Source organism: Polyodon spathula, chromosome 24 (genome assembly GCF_017654505.1).
Source record: "Polyodon spathula isolate WHYD16114869_AA chromosome 24, ASM1765450v1, whole genome shotgun sequence".
NCBI classification, from domain to species: Eukaryota; Metazoa; Chordata; class Actinopteri; order Acipenseriformes; family Polyodontidae; genus Polyodon; species Polyodon spathula.
Genome location: NC_054557.1, coordinates 22,438,211 through 22,455,993, shown reverse-complemented (window position 1 = coordinate 22,455,993; position 17,783 = coordinate 22,438,211). Strand labels below are relative to the sequence as shown.

Below are 17,783 nucleotides of genomic sequence, written 5' to 3'. Positions count from 1 at the left end.
TGTCGATGTGTCCCTGTCTGTCTGTGCGTCTGAATCAGTGTTTCTGTGTCTCTGTGTGTCTGTCTCAGTGTCACTGTGTCTTTCTCTATGTGTCTGTCTCAGTGCACCTGTGTCTCAGTGTCTCTATGTGTCATTGTGTCTCAATGTCTTTGTCTCTGTGTCTCTATGTGTCTCTGTGTGGCAGTGACTCTTTTTCTCAGTTTCGCTCCTGGTATATGACCTCAACGCCTGGATATGAACTCCTGGAAATCTGAGGGAACTTCGGGAATGACAAGAGTCCACTGAGGAAGAGAAGAGGAACAATAGGAAAAACATGTTCCATGTTCTCTCATCTTTCTCACTCCTCTCTCCTTCCTATTTCCATCTCTCACATGCTCCCTTCCCCATTTACACTGATGAAGGCGCTATGAACATTTTGTCTGCTTGCCTCAGTTTCACCTAGTGTCAGTAACACTGATGAAGGCACTAGCTGAAACGCTTGTCTGCTTGACTCAGTTTCCTCTAGTGTCAGTAACACTGAGGCAATCCCAGGTATTCCCAGCTTTCAGATTCCTGTTTGTTTTTTTCACTCTGGATGATGAAGTCATTCTTTCCTTCAAGGTCAGACGAGATCTTTTGCGACCGTCCAGGGACCAGCATGCTCCTGGCCCCTTCTCAGCATGCCTCAGCCATGTGCGTGGGAGAGAGGAGAGAGCAGCCTGCTTTTTTATTTTTAAACTCTTTCATTTTTACAGATGAGTTTGTCTTTTTAATGACTTGGGAACCAAAACAAAATGAGAGAGCGAGGGAAGGAGAGAGAGAGAAAGAGAGAGAGAGAAGGGAGGAAGAGAGTCTGTGTAAGTTGCCTTGAACAAAGGCATCTGCTGAATAAAGAAATAATAAAAATAATAGAGGGATGGAGGGAGAGCGATGGTGGGAGAGAGGGTGAGGACGAGAATATTGACAATCAGAAGCAGAAATTCCTCCATAAATGCAAACACTGAAGCAGAAACTAAGGAAGAACATAGGAAAAGTTTGAGAATGAGAAAAGGCCATACTGCACAGAATCTGGTCTTTTTTTTAATGTTCCCAGTCTTTTAGATGCTGTTGTGTCACCGGGCAGTCTATTCCATGCATTTATAAATCTCTGTGTAAAAAAAGTGCTTCTTTACTTCCTCAGCTTCTGTTTGTACCTTCTTGATCTCTCTGTGTTAAACTTGAAGTAGTGTCTTGAGTTAACTTTATCTAGACCACCATGATTTTAAAGACTTCAATCAAGTCCCCTGTTTCCCTTCTTTTTTTAGGCTGAAGAGACGCAAGTCTTATAACCTGACCTCATGGCTCATGTTATTCAGTCCTGGGCTCAGCCTGGTTTTCTGTATCTTCTCGAGGGCAATGATTTTTGTAGTCAGGTGACCAAAACTGCACCCAGTATCCCTAATCTTACATGCCTCTCTAGACTTGTGTTCCGTGATTCTTGTAATATAGCCTAACATTCTCTTTGCTTTGTAATTGCCACTCCACATTGGCGAGGTGATGACTCCACTTAACCTTGAGATCCTTTTCAAAGTCCTTGCCCCTTATTTCCATCCCGTTCATTTTATACTAATAATAAGGATTACTGCCCCAGTTTATAGTGGGAAAATTGGAATCACCCCTGATTACACTATTCTAGCCCCAACACGCATTTCTCATTGTTTCGTATAATAATTTGCTATAATTTCTATTCTATCCTTGGGGGGGGGGGGGGGGGGGGTCTAACATACCCCAATAGAAAAATCTTTAGTTCTTTCACCTACCAGCTCTACCCAAGTTGACTCGCTTTGATTTGTAAATTGAGGAATGGGCTTCTACACCCTGCCTGTGGAATTCTCCTCGTCACACCCTGCCTGTGGAATTCTCCTCGTCACACCCTGCCTGTGGAATTCTCCTCCTCACACCCTGCCTGTGGAATTCTACTCGTTACAAGGGTTCTCTATGCCAGAATAGCTGCTCCCCTCTCATTAGGGTGTAAGTCACCTTCCTTGAAAAGGTGCTCCAGATATCTACGAACCCAAAACCCTCACCTGCCACACAACCACATGTACATATATGCTCTCAGTTGTATTTTGTGAAGTCTTTCTGCCTGCTTTTACAATACTGCAGTGTCCTCAATGCATCGCGTATGGTTGATTATTGCCAAGCTGATGCTTCATTAAGAAATTGGTTTGCCAAATAGTGACAGACTCTGCTATTGTTTGAGTTGGAAAACGCACAAAGAGAAAAAAAGAAAGTTCCTTGATTTGGCTGAGCGCTGGCCTTCTGCCAAACAATGTCATTTCTGTGTCCAGGATACAAAACAACACGCAGCAACACACTGACTCTGCTAAGACTAGCCAGCGGTATGACGCACGCTGCATCTGCTTCAGTGGCCAGTATGCTCCCTGAACTGGGACCAGCACACAACACCTGGGCAGCTCCTGTGATAAAGTAACGTCCTGCTCAAGGCTTGGCAAGTGACAGGAACACAGACTCCAATACTGTTGTTCAGCAGCTTTTATATCTAATAATAAACTTTATTCTATAGCGCCTTTAATGCTAAGAGCAGCTCAAAGCGCTTTACAAAGAAAATACATTTAAAATACAGCATGACTTGAAGACCAGAAAACAGAGCATTGCTGTAGTCCAGCCTAGATGAGACAAAGGCATCAACTACTGTCTCAGCATCAGACAAGGAAAGAAATGATCTAATTTTAGCAATGTTTCTCAGATGATGAATAGACACTTTGATTAATATGAGATTCAGAGCTTAGCTCAGAATCAAATATAACCCCCAAGTTTCACACCTTGGATTTCAAATTTGAAGTCAGGTTACCCAAATAATTTTTGTCAACTCTGTCTGTTTCTGAGAACCTATTAATAAGATTACCTCGGTTTAACTGCAAAACATTTTCAAACATCCAGCTTTTAATATCAGCTAGACACTCAAATAGAATGGTAATAGCAAGAAAGTACCGTCTGTCGATCAGATATGATCGAAACCAGTTGAGAACAGTCCTAGAGAGACCCACACATTCTTGAAGAAGATTAATTAAAACGGCATGATCCATAGTATCGAATGCAGAACTCGGGTGTAAAAGGACTAGAATAGAGATAGCATTTGAATCTGCACACATAAGCAGATCATTTGTAGCCCTCACCAGAGCAGCCCCTGAGCTAGGATTTGAACGAAACCTTGACTGAAACTTCTCCAAAATAGCATTACTACCGAGAGAACTATTAATTTGTTTTAATACCACCATAAAAACCCTAACCCTTTTCAAAAGCCTTAGCTAAAAAAGGAAGGTTTGGAAGAGGTCTGTAATTACTCAGAATTGAACTACCTAAGTTACATTTTTTTAAGTAGGGGCTTCAACAGGGCAGTTTTAAAAGCATCTGGAAATTCCCTGTTGACCGATAACTATTAATTAGGGTTAGAACAGCATTGCACAAGTCACTAAACATTCAGAAATCTAACCGAACAAAAACAAACACAGGAACGAATCAAAATGTTTAAACACCTGCATCATTTACACAAAACTCTACACAACAGTACAAACCACACAAGCTTTGGTGCAGTCTCTCTTACTCACTGTTCAGACTGACGTTCACTGAACCTCACCTCTCTCCAAACAAACATTTGTGTTTGATGTGGTGTGGTCAGGGTCGATTGACAGTCGCTCAATCACCTGCAGACATCTCTAAGGACACAATGAAACAACGACACGTTTACACTACAGTTACTAAAGAAAATACAGTGCAGCGGTGCCGTGCAGGCGTGCAAATCTTTTTGAAAAATTGGTGCTAAACCGTTTTGAAAGAGAGCAAGAGAGCCCCGGCCATATCTAATCACACCCGTTTGTAACCATGGTTACCTGCTTTGTATTTTCTAAAAAGGAAATTCTGTCACATCTCTATCATCCATAGCAAGACGCATAGCAGCCTCTAATATTATTGTAATAGAAAAATAATTCATAAACAATTGTACTTATAAAGAGGGTATTTTAGATGTGGGTAGATGTACTTTATTTGCCAATCTATCTATCCATCGATGGAGAGCGAGAGCGTTGCGCCTCCTGCCGTGGAACAGCCCGGTCTGCACTCTGTGAAACACGGTGACGCCCCGCACATAAAGCCGTGGCCAAAAGCGTTGCGTCAACTACATGCTGGATTGAAACAAACAAATAAATAACATTGATATGTTTTAAGTAATCGAATAAACTACAGAACGATACCACAAAATTATATCGGAAAACAGCATAATAGTAGTACAGTCAGTCAGTATTTCAAGTTAGATTACAAAATGTCACATTTTTTCGTTGTTATCCGTTGTTTTTGTTAAGTATAGAAAACTAAAGCGGTATGATTGTAATTCAATATGTTAACGTAACGTTATTCAGCAGGCTTCGTTCGGCTATGAAGCAAAATTGTTTAATTATATAGGGAAATGGAAAACTTTTTTGCCAATCCACTGTTTTCTATAGGGAGATTACACAACTGTACATTCAATACTGCCAACATACAATAAGCGCAGTCTCGATATACGATGGTCTGTACTGTCTGTATAGCAAGATCTATCTATCTATCTATCTATCTATCTATCTATCTATCTATCTTATCTATCTATCTATACCATAACTACTGCCTAGAACTTTCTTTCACAATACGCAAACACCATCCCCGAATAGAACAGATATGGAACTAGATTTTGCAAAAAGGCCAAAACGTGTCTGAGTGTCCGCCTCACGAAATTCCGCCTTATCTAACGGATGGTAAAAAATCAGCTTTTTATATTTTTTATGCATGCTTTTGTGATATTCATTTGTTAAGTGTGTTCATAGAGTGGTGTTTTCGGTTTTGAGTTGTAACGAATGCATGTGTACTGTGGGCTAGGTTTTGAGATGCAAACGTGTGTTTTCTTATAGAAACGTTTTCATATTAATTTTTGTTTTATACATTAATTTTGAAACCCAGTTGATGCCTATGATTAAAGCGTTTTGTGACTAATTTGAAGCTATTAATATGTTTCAATATGAACTAAATCGAGTAATTAATCAAATTGGATTAATCTTGTTATATAACTGATTTATTAACATGCTTGGATGTTACTTGATTGATTACAGTCATGTTTATGACCGATTCAGATTTTTCTGCTGATGTATTTATTTTCAGAAGGTTGGCTTTGGTTTTAAATGTATTTATTTAATTTTTGTGGCGGGTGGGTGCTAGAAGCTAGCGCCATAGCGCCAAATTTCGTGGCTAGTGGAATTGTACAGATTTCAGGAAACAGGTACCAGTACAAAACAGGTTAATACACGAATCACAAAGAAGAAAATGAACCAGCCCCCTTCTCAAAGTTTACTGCTTTGGTATCCCCCTGGTAAAAGCACAGCATAGTGTAGTGAATCACAGAGAAGATAATGAACCAGCCCCCTTCTCAAAGTTTACTGCTTTGGTATCCCCCTGGTAAAAGCACAGCATAGTGTAGTGAATCACAGAGAAGATAATGAACCAGCCCCCTTCTCAAAGTTTACCGCTTTGATATCCTTTAAAGGGGGGGGGCTAGTTGTAACGTTGCTTGTGCTCGGCTTAGCCCTCTGTTATTTGGTTCTGTTTTTAGAGAATCGTATCTGAATCCATTCTAAAAGAACACAGCTGCTCCAGTTCAGATTGAAAGAGCAGACACACCAGCGATCGTGCTGGTCCAGCTACTGGCAGTAACTTGAGCTCGCTAGAGCAGCAGATGCAGTTTCATTCAAATCAAAAGCCAAATCAGTCACTAAGATACATGAAGAGATCTGCACTTCCATTCATTACAGAGGTCTGAAACGAGCCGCTTTGAAAGAAACCCGTGCTACAAAGAGACCGACATGCTGTAAAACCAACTAAACAGTTTGATAGGGGAAAACTCAAAACTAAATGTGGCCTGATTAAACTGCTCAATAGAGACTTAGACATTAAACTAAGAACTTATTTTAAAATATCAAACTCCTTTGTGTCGTTAATATAGAGGGTTATACTTGTTATCATTTACATTCTCCTAATAGCACTGTCTCCCTGTTCCAGGGGGTGGAAATACGTCTTCCGTTTCATAGCAGCTTGATCCAGTCCTGATTTTACTATGAATTTAATACAACCCACCTGAGCTTGTTACCTGTACACTGTGGTTAATCAAGCTCGCAGTAAAACATGGGATGCTCTCATTCCCGTCCCTGTGTTTAATATCATGTTGTGTGTGTCCACTATAATTATTTAGTGCTGTTTACTAAGCTAATGGCCTTTTCGATGCTGAATTCATTTGTGGTGGTTTTAGGAATGAGGTTTTAGAGGTTTTTAGCAGCCGTGGCTCCTGGTGTTTTGGTAAAGGGGAAATCAGACGGGACAAAAATTACAGCTGCATGCCCCCTAGTGGTCATTTTTGGAAAACGTTTTGCTGGAATAGTTATTAAGCCTGACAAATAATGCTCTAATCAAAAACCGCAATAGCGAATCATACAGAACACACACAACAGAGTGGTGGAATAAGACTCCTGTTGCATCGCTGTTTGACCCATTCCAGGTTTTATTACCAGCGTGATTAGACACAATTATTAAAGTAAAGTTTGGGACCAACATGTTCCAAAGTGGAAGCTATGTAGCAATAATAATAATAATAATAATAATAATAATAATAATAATAATAATAATAGTAACAGCAGTGAGTGATAGAAGCAGATGTAAATCTACTAAGAAGCCACTACCAGTAGTTCAGCATCAAGGCTGAAGAAAGAGAACGATTTCTATCTGCTGTCATTCAGTTTAGAGAATGAGAAATAGGAAAAGGGAGAGAATGAGAACTGGTTTGTGCAGCTACTGGAATCTATGAAATCTACTGCCTCTGTGCCAGTAAAGATACTACTGCGAGGAACACCTGCAATAATATGAAGAGGAGGACGAGGAGGACCCATAATAAATCAACAACAACAATAATAATTATCAGCATCAGCAGCCGCAGCATCTTTGAACCACGTATGTGCAAAAAATACAACAAAACAAAGCAAAGAACAAGTCAGAGAAGTGTTTGAATCCCTCAATGGGCTGGAACCCTGCTAGGTAAGATAAGAGGACTGGCCTCTGCTTTTGTCTTTTGATTTTATACGTTTATTTTTTTTAAAGTGAGAAACAAGCAGTTGGAGGCAGCTTCACTGCTACTTGTATAAAACTAACAGCTGTGTTTCTCCTGTGAAAACACAGGTGTTAATCAGTACTGGAGGAATCATTTTCATCATGTACAGATCTACTGGAATACTGCAACCCTAAAATGAACAAACCTCTTATTATTTGGAGTTATAATAATAATAATAATAATTATAATAATACTTAAATAATTATATATTATTATTATAAATATAAATAAGCAATAACCTAGATGAATAATGGAACTAAGATAGATTAATCTGTCTAGCTATGTGCATATCTGGATACACGTATAGACCTATAATAGAGGACTTATATATATATAGATATATATATATATGATTTATAATATATATATATATATATATATACACACACACACACACACACACACACACACACACAAACATTATATATATATATATATATATATATATATATATATATATATATATATATATTATGACAAGCATTCTGTACTGACATGTAGAATACATGTTGTTTCAACAACATTTGAAAACAAAAATGCAAACCTATTCTCTTTCATTTCTTGCTTTTTCCTAGTGCTTAGGATCAATCATGCTGTTAACGGTGGTGCTCAAAAGTATTTTCAAAGCAAAATCCACATTGATATTATTACCACTTGGGAAATGTGAACTACAAACTATATCTAAACATTTCTAATACTGTGCAGACAAGCGTTTCAGCTAGTGCCTTCATCAGTGCTATTGAAACTAGAAGAAAATGATTCAAGCAGACAAGCGTTTCAGCTAGTGCCTTCATCAGTGCTATTGAAACTAGAAGAAACTGATTCAAGCAGACAAGCGTTTCAGCTAGTGCCTTCATCAGTGCTATTGAAACAAGAAGAAACGGAGTCAAGCAGACAAATGTTTCAGCTAGTGCCTTCATCAGCGTCAGTAGTTTTCGACTTTTGTAGTTTTCAGTGGCAAAAATGATCATGTTCATATTTGCTCATATAACAGAATTTATTAGAGACGCAAAGTGATATCAAGCAATGAAACCATGATTGACGCCTGAAATAAATAACACATGATGTACAGAAGAGTGTTTCTCTTCTTCAGTGAGTAATTTGACGGGTTCTGGGTTATTTTACTCTCATTATTTTTTACTGCCATATGATGCAAATTATACTTTTGTGTTCTGGTTAATCATTTTTGTTAAAGAAAATGGAAACGTGAATAACACAACAAACATGAAGTTTAAAATTAAGAATCCTTACCTGTCAACGATGAAGTGAAGACAGTTAACTCAGTATCTCTGACTCTCTGCCTACCTCTCTATCTGTCTCTTATCAGTTCACAGAGAGTCTGTGAGAGTGACTGAGAGAGAGAAGGAAGGAGGTAGCATTTGATCGAAGGAATGACATTCACACCCCTCATAGAGAGAGAGAGAGAGGGAGGGAGAGGGAGAGAGGGATGGTTTAACTTTGCTGCTTTAACTTTGGCTATCCTTGTATGACTTGTCATGTAAGTAAAGACCATTTGAATTTTAAGAAAAATTTAAAGAGAGAAGGGTACAGAGAGCAAGGTGGGGAAGAAAGAGGGAGAGAGAGGGAGGGAGAAAGGGAATGAGAGGGCAGGGGAGAGAGATGACCTTAGGTCACTGATCTCTCCCTTCCTCTTTCAATTTCAAATTGCCTTCATTATACAACACAGAATCAAATGCAAGTACAGTGTTTTAAATTGTGTCTAGCATCTCTCTATAGCTACATGCTCAGAAAGTTGTGTTGTTTTCTCCAGAATAGCTGCAATCTCTCCCTCTTCCCCTGATGTAATGCAGTTAGTCAGGCATTGCCCTGCTTTAAAGAATTGACAGTCCTCCAATTTATATGAGTTCATCTCAACCAGCTTATAAAACGTAAGCACTGCTAGACTGTACTAGAATTACATTGTAACTGCAGATCACTAGATTAGAATGTACTTGAATTACATTGTAACTGCAGATCACTAGACTAGACTGTACTAGAATTACATTGTAACTGCAGATCACTAGATTAGAATGTACTTGAATTACATTTTAACTGCAGATCACTAGACTAGATTGCACTAGAATTACATTGCAACTGCAGTTTAAGATCACTAGACTAGACTGTACTAGAATTGCATTGTAACTGCAGTTTAAGATCACTAGACTGTACTAGAATTACATTGTAACTGCAGTTTAAAACCCTATTTATTACAGCAGCAGCTCAGATACCTGCAATATGTAACTTCAGCACTCTGTTGCTTTTTTGGGAGCAGCAGTTCATTGGTTAGGGTTTAAGTTAACAAGAATGGACTTTTTTAATAAAGGGAAATTGGAGTGATTTGGAAAGAAAACCTGACGTTGTACATTTTTGAGTCAAGCTGCCTAACTGAGGGCAGGGTCTCTCACTCAAAACTTCCATTGTAGAATCATCGTCTTTATACAGAATCACATATATATTATGTAAAACGAAATGATCCTTTGGCCACACAGACCAGAAATCATATTTAGGTAGCCTAGCAACAACCCAACTATTCCTCCAGCTTGGGTCCAAGTGGATCGTGCAGCTGCTTTCTGCAGTATGTCATTTGACAGCATGCAACATTTTGCAGTTACTGTTGCAAAGCATAACAAACACATACTTCTATACTCAATACATAATTCTCTTTTAAAGGACTGCTTCTTCAAATCCTTACCTCTTATTTTCAGTAGCAACATTATAAATGTTCCCCTTTAAAGGAGTGCTGACCACACTTCTGCAGAGCCTTTTCCAGGATCTCTTGCAGCAGCATTATCCTTGCACACCCTCTAAAGGAGTGCTAACCAGTTTCTTTAAAATACATCCTCTTACCTCTTATTAGCACCAGCCAATGTATAGACGTCAGACCCAGGCCATCTAAAAACACTTTGGTTGCCAACATTGCAGGAACTGAAAAAGCAACACGGGCTTATCAAAAACACATCTTTGAGTGACTGCTATAAGAACTCAGGATGACTGCACACATCACAAAGAGGGAAGGGGGACAATGAAAATAATGTCATTCGGACAACTTGCTCTTTAAGGGGTCTCTCAGTGTAGTCACATGATTTCATTATGAGAATGACACTGAAACTGGTGACTGGTATCCAAACAGTGAGGCATCCAAAATCAACGCCTCCCTGAGGAAATAAATCATAAAACCTGCCCGGCGACAGAGGAACGTGTGTGTGTGTGTGTGAGGGGGGGGGGTTAAAAAGTTCAAAAGAGACAAGGAGTCCTACTGTTCCAGGACGGAGAGCTAAGAAAAGGGGGGCATTGTCCATTTGCGGAAAAAAACGTTTTCATTCCGACACTAAAATGCCAGGCCTGTTTCACATACCCTCACACCCTGACACCTCTACCGGAGGGGTGGGGCAACAGGGGGGCGGGACGTTTTCATTGGCTCGCCCGTGTTGCTTTACTTGGACTTGCGTTGCTGCTGGTTGAACATGCGCTCTGCTCACAAAAAGTGACAAGACTGTGATCAAATTTTAGACATCTGGTAAGGATCCGGCGTCACGCAGCATTCGGAATACTACTCGCGTGCAGTCATGTGCGTGCCGGTAGACCACCATACAGTGGTATGATACAGAGTGTTGCAGTAGCCGAGTTGAGAGGAGACAAATGCATGACAAAGTATCTCCGCTTCCGGGAAGGAAAGGTAAGGACGGACTTCGGAGATGTTTTGAAGATGGTAGAAGGAAGATTTGACCACGGAGGAGATGTGGGCATCACAGGAGAGGTTGCTGTAAAGAAGTACACCAAGGCTTCATACTGTGGGGGAAGGCAGCAGCAGACAGTCTACGAGGTTCAGGACAGCCATGGGCAGCTACATTGAGATTTTTAAGTTGAGTTTTAGATCCTACTAGAAGGAGTTCAGATTTGCTAGTGTTCTGCTGAAGAAAACTGGCAGACATCCAGGCCTCTTGAATGCATGCCGAGCCAGACCATGGCAGATGGGCTACCAGGGTCGAGTTTTAAGTAGAGCTGGGTGTTGTCAGCAGGCTGTGTTGGTGGATGAGGTGACCCAAGGGAAGCATGTAGATATTGACGAGAAGGGGGCCAAGAACAGATCCTTGGGAGATACCACAAGTGACTAGGTTTGCAACACAACTGTGTCTAGCATAGAAAACAGATTGTATGCATCCGGACAGGTAAGAAGACATCCAGGAGAGACAGGTTCCAAAGATTCCAGCACTCTTCTGAATGCAGTCAAGAACAATGCCAAAAGCAGCTGTTAGGTCAAGGAGGACAAGCACAGAGGGAGCACCAGCATCAGCATTGAGCAGCAGCATTGAGCATCATTTACAATCCAGAGCAGAGCAGTTTCAGTACTGTGGTGCGGCCGGAAACCAGACTGTAGAGATTCAAGCAGATTGTTATTCATAAGATGTTTCATCAGCTGACTGGCCACAGCCCTTTTGAGAGTTTTTGAGAGAAAAGGGAGATTGGAGACGGGATGGAAATTAGATAAGTCAGCCGGGTCGAGGGAGGGTTTTTTGAGTACTGGGTTAACTTGGGCAAGCTTAAGGGCAGCAAGAACCGAGCCAGAATCCAGGGAAAGGTTGAGAGTGCATAATGGAAGGATCAGAAGCCCAGAGACGGACAAGGTTAGTCGGCCAGGGGTCTAGGGGGCATGTGGCAGTAGTTGAGTTCAACAGTAAACCGAAAACATCAGCAATGGAGAGAAGAAAGAAGGAGGAGAGAGCAGGAGGGACAACTGGAGAAGCGTCAAGGTGGTCAAGTAGTAGACTGGGTTTGTGGTGGGAGGGTGTAGAATAGATTTTGTCAATTTTGTTCTGAAAAGAGAAATCATGACAGGTAAGAGAGGAGGATGAACGGGAGATGGATCTGTCGGTGACTGGATGTAGGATTTGGTCAATGGTCTTAAAGAGAACATTGGGTTTACCGTGTCCCATAGTTATTATTTCAGAGAAGTACTTCACCCTGGCCACAGCGAGTGCATGCCTGTAGCTCGCGAGATGGTCGGTCCAGATCTCTCTGTGAATCGTTAGTCTAGACAACCTCCACTTGCACTCAAGCTTGCAGCAGGAAGACTTAAGCACTTGAAGTTCGAGGGTGTACCATGGGCAGGAGAGGACGGGAGAGTACCAGTTAGAGGGGATGCAGAGACACATTCTGAAAGTTTGAGAGGATTCAGCAGATTCTTGGGATGGAAGGAGACAACAGTATCATTAGTGGAGGAAGGAGCAGAGAATATTAGCAGTGATTAAGAAATGGTCAGAGAGAGAGAGAGACATCTGAGACAGAGAGATTGGAGACATCAAGGTCCCTGGTGATGAGCAGATCCAGGATGTGTCCTCGGGTGTGAGTGGGGACGTTGACAGATTGAGAAAGTCCAAGACAGTCCAGAAGCGTGTTGAAGTCGGTCACTAGGGGGGAGGAAGGCAAGTCAACATGAATGTTGAAGTCACCTAGGAGTAGGATTTTGTCAGTAGAAGTGCAGACTAGGGAGAGGAATTCTGAAAACTTAGGTGGACAATAGATAACATCAAGGGTTAAGAACATGGGAGAGGGAAGCTTGATGGCGAGATGCTCAAATGAAGAAAAGGCAGGCAAAGGAAAAACTGAGGAAGCGAGCACAGAATCTGCAATAATAACAGTGCCCCCGCCTCGGCCAGTGAGGCGAGGTTTGTCAAAGAGGGAATAGCCCTTTCGGGTGGCTAGATGCAGCGAGTTCATGCCGTTTACAGAGTGCCAGGTTTCAGATCAAGATTGGTATTGATTACAAGTTCGCTGATAAGCAGAGATTTGTTAGTCAGAGAGCGACAATTGAAAAAGGAGATTTTCAAGTTTGTAGCAGGCAGTGTAGAGGGAGAAGAAGTTAGTAAGGGTATGTGGAGCAGGTGCTTACCAGTGTTCATTCTGGGAGTGGAGAACGAGTGAGCCCGCTTTGTCCAGGGGATCCAGACATTACGCGTCAAGGTAGGAATGAGGCCTCTGGTACCATTGGACGTGTGGTCCTTAGACTGGCTGGCTCTTAGAACGGTTGGCGTTCCAAGACACTGATTGCCAATTAATACTATCCTGTAGGTCTGGAGCCCTGTGCTTAACACACGTTTCTAGTCAGCCTCCCAATTCAACCCAGCCCAGCACACAATGGAAATCTGAATTACTATTTATAAGTGCAGTCTGGTTTACCTTAACAATCAACGATTTAACTAGTTAATTAACTGTAACTTGCCTATTTCAATGTTGTTTTCGCCAGCGGCTGGAAACACACACGTCTCTGCAGTTACACTCACAAACAAGTTGAAACCTGCTACTAGAATTACACAGCTAATTCTTGTTAAATTCACTTTGTATACTTTACAGTTAGTAGCCAATACAAAGCTCTCAGAATCATGCCTAAACGCTTGTCCTAATCTGTTACACTGCTACAGTATCTATCTGTCTATCAATCTATTTATTTAATGGGCTCTAAGTGTCATTGATTTTTCATGAAGTTTCGCCAGTCCCATAATGTATGATCATTTTTTTCCCCCGATTTTCGGTTTGTTCCTGTTATGTTACACATGCCTCTCGCTGGTGTAAATTCATTGAATGTTCGCATGTGAAACACCCTGTTTAAATGTTTACTGGCTTAGAGTTACTTTAAAACAAAAGCACCTTAAATATAAAATAAACCAAAAAAAAGTATTTATTAATATTTTATATTAAATAACAACAACAATAAATTAATTTTGTTTTGGTTTCTTTTATATTTTAAGGTGCTTTATGTTAAACTTCCCATTAATAATGGAACACGGAAACAAATCATTGCAGAGTTCTTTAAACATAAACACAAACTGAAATGTATTTTTTTTTGTAGAGTACTGTATGTACTGTACTTTTTTCCTAGAACTAAAACATACATAGACACAAAGAAAAGTTTTCTGCCATATTCTTAAATTAAAGCACTATAGGTTAGGGTACAGATGAGCACAAAAACAAGCTTATTTTTATCCATGCTTTCCCTTTTTGGGGACCCTTTCTTTTAGATCTTCGTGTTGGTTTGTTTTCGCTGTGCTCAGGGTCTGCACTGCGTTGAACAAGTTCAGTTTGTCCTGTTATTTTATGATGCTTTCTTTTTTTAATCCTCTAAGGGCATGCCATTTTTTAAATGTCAAGTGTAAGTCGCTTACAGAGCCTCAGTGAATTTATTTTGCTAGTTATTTCTTACCATGTTTCTTAATGTTTTTTGGTCCTGCGAAGTGTTAAATTATATTTCCAGATTTCTTTCCATTTCACTGCCTAACAGGTCAGTTTTGTCTTTGTGGAGATTAGTTTTCTTTTTTTTTTGGCCGGTGCCATAATTGCATCAAGGTTGGAGTCTGCAGAAGCCATCGCTCCATCCTGTTATGTTTATCTACTATGTCTTTCTGTTCACTATACCATTGATTTATCTCTGCCGGAAGGAAGTTCTAAATCATAACTGTTGCGAATCTACTTCTAATGAGCTTCAAATTCCGATAAGCAGTAATTTATCCTGTCCTAAACTTGCGGTGATATTACGGCAGTAAAAGGCTAGCTATTTAGTACATAGCAAGCAAAAATGGTACGAATGATGGAGGGTATGAATTTGCAGTATTTATGAACAATATTAGGACACAGAGCTAATTATATATATATACACAGTGCCGTGAGAAAGTATTTGCCCCCTGTCTGATTTTCTGCATTTCTGCACATTTTTCACATTAAATTTGGTCAGATCTTTTTGTATGTTGTAGTTTTATATAGAGGGACTCTGAGAGAAAAAAATAAACACCAAAGTTTGGTGCTTCTTTCATTTGTTTGGTGTGCGAGGTAATAAACATGCAATCTTCAGGTGTGAAAAAGTTATTGCCTCCCTAGTTAACTCAACCCAAATAAAGGGATAGTTAGCATCAGCTGTTTGAATACTTTGGTTAACAATCAGGCCTGATTTGGGTCTAGAAAGGGTTACAAAGCCATTTCTAAGGCTCTGGGGCTCCATCAAATCACAGTCAGAGCCATATTGTCCAAATGGAGAAAGTTTGGGACTGTAGTGAATCTTCCCAGGAGTGGCCACCCTGCCAAAATCTCTCCAAGAGCATGGCGTAAAATCGTCCAGGAAATTTGGGTGGGCCCCAACTTCGGGTGGACAGGCAAGTACCTAAGGTCTGACGTCACAGGCAACAGTTTACATTACAAACATGATTTAAATCAATTAAAACTGAATACATCAAACATCTCCCTGGCGTTTGAGCAGAGCAAAGTAGGCAAGACTGAGAATGTATGGTGCGGAGTGAAGCAAGGGGAACAATTTTTGCAGTTTATAACAGTAGTTGCACGTGTACACTACAAATTCAAAGCACACTGCCTACAACCTACAGAAACAAACACACTGTGCATGATAACTGCAGAAACCGTTTCATCTGACAAAATAAAAATGCAAAAAGAAACAAAAATCATCTCCAAACAAAAAGCCGTATTGCTAATTTATTTGCTGTATTGTAATCTCTTAGCTATATTGTAATAACTTGTTATCTCTGTAACAAGCCCTGCATAGGGGCGTCTGACAAGCAAAAATTAAAAATCAGGCTGTGCTGAGAATACTTCGTTTCCAGCTGAATAGGGCTGCTTTCGTTTTCACTGCATTTTCTGACGTACAGCTAAACAGAGATACTGCGTTGGCTGCAAAAAAAAACGTAACACGCAGACAAAAATACAATTTTTTAAAACAGCCATGAGTGACAAATTCAGCAACATGTTTTCAAGTTTTGTAAACCTTTTAAATTATGTTGACAAACTAATGAAGCAATTTCCATAAATCTTATACACGGGAGAAAAGTTAACGGCAAACCTTAAGACAAAACACGCGTTTTTGTACTGCTTTACTACGCAGAAATAATTAACAAACCTCAGACACCTTCAAATTATTAATAAATTGCAACATCATACATATCACTGACTCGCGAGGTCACATTGTACAGTAGTATGACTCGAACACCAATCCTGAAGTCGGTATTTGTTTGATCGCGTTGCCATAGTAACCAAATGCACTCCGCTGATAAAAGTATGAATTCATAGTGTGAAATACTGTAAGGAAAATAAAATGCCTATTTTTTTACGATAAATTGCAGAAAGCTGAAAGCAATTTTTTTTTTTTTTGCCAGTGCCCGCCTACAGTACACATTCCAAACACACACTAATATTTTTAGTTCCCAAAATATTTTAAAAACTGTCTATAGATGGAACTACCAACCAACATATCTCCCATGTAAACCATTTAAATTGTTTTAAGTAGACAGAAAATAAATGTACTTACATATATTCGTAGTGAATGTACTTTAAAAAGTCAAACAGGCAGCCTCACCAAACCAGCGAGAACACAGTATTACATTTGAAGCAATTACTAAATACAATGAAAGTCAGTCAATTACTTACCATTGCCTAGTTAGTATCATCTCGTCTCTGCTTCACCTTACACAGGATAAAGCGTCGGGGCTTGCAGTTATATAGTCATGAAACTCCAGAAAATCGCACATATCTCTTCAAACGACAGCAATTTTAAGCTATTTGTCAGCATTCGGTCAGCTATCTTAATCCTGTTCACTAGAGACTTTCTACTAAAATAAACACTTAAAATTGTGTGCATATTTATTTTGCCATGTTGACTGCTGCACTGCTACTAACTTTAAAAATGCACATTAAAATAAACGTCTGTGACTTTTGAACAGATTCACGCCAACTGCCTCGCAAGCTGTCAATCAAACGTAACTTACACATGATTCGTTGTGTGAGAGGAAGATCCGACCCAAATATTGCATCACAATTACTACTTTGATTTGATTGGCTAAAGCCTGCGCATTAAAAAAAAAAAAACCAAAAATAATAATAAAAAAATATTACATGAATTTTGGCCCCACCCCCACCCCCCCCCCCCCCCCCCCCCACTGCCCACCGTGAGGCGAGAGTGTATTAAATGGAATGTCCAGACAGTAATTTATGTGTACAGAAATAAAATAATTTATTTTTATTCTCTATACACAACAAAATGATTAAATAACAAAAGAAAACAAAATGGTGTGAGGGAAGGAGTGCAGGGGTGAGATCCAAAACAAACTGTGATGACTCGTCTTTAATTTGTCTTCGTGGCGACCCATACATAAACAAAAAAAAGACAAAAGAAATGTTAGTGTTTTTTAAAAAATCCCGCTGCACAAAACCAGTCTCTCCCTCCACCCGTTACTCCTCCTATTTTACTTTCGGACCAACCCCGAACACAGTAGTACGTTCCCTTTAGTATGTAATGTCCCGCCTCTGTAGTCAGTGGAACACCAATCCCCAACCGACACGTGTCCTTATCCTTCACTTGACTCCAGTGGCTGGAATTTACATACTCGTACTTCCGCCCCTCACCAAGGTGCCGCCCCTCAAAAGATGACTTTTGCCATGGTCACGAGATCTTGGTAAGGGAAGTCCCGAGTTGGTTTGATGCCATCTACTGTCGGGAGGCTGAATCACAGACCGAAATCCCTTTGACTCATCACATATCCCACCCCTCAGAGTGGAGCCGAAGGAACACTCGGAAACCTCTAACCCTTCCCTTTTCCCTCCCTCCCGGGAAAAAAAATCAGCATTT

At 40.2% G+C, this 17,783-nt stretch overlaps 1 protein-coding gene across 5 annotated transcripts in view; it reads right to left on the bottom strand.

Annotated features, from left to right (window-relative positions):
• Positions 1–16,836, bottom strand: part of LOC121299047 (tenascin-like) — a 57,879-nt gene extending 41,043 nt beyond the window's left edge. The window contains exon 1 of one of the 5 annotated variants that reach the window (XM_041226531.1): positions 16,586–16,836. The gene's annotated coding sequence lies outside the window, so the exon portion shown is untranslated. Of the gene's footprint in view, positions 1–3,619; positions 3,720–8,413; positions 8,603–16,585 lie in introns of those variants that run through there. The other 4 variants (XM_041226530.1, XM_041226534.1, XM_041226535.1 and 1 more) reach the window with 4 other exon arrangements.
• Positions 16,837–17,783: the final 947 nt, after the last annotated feature.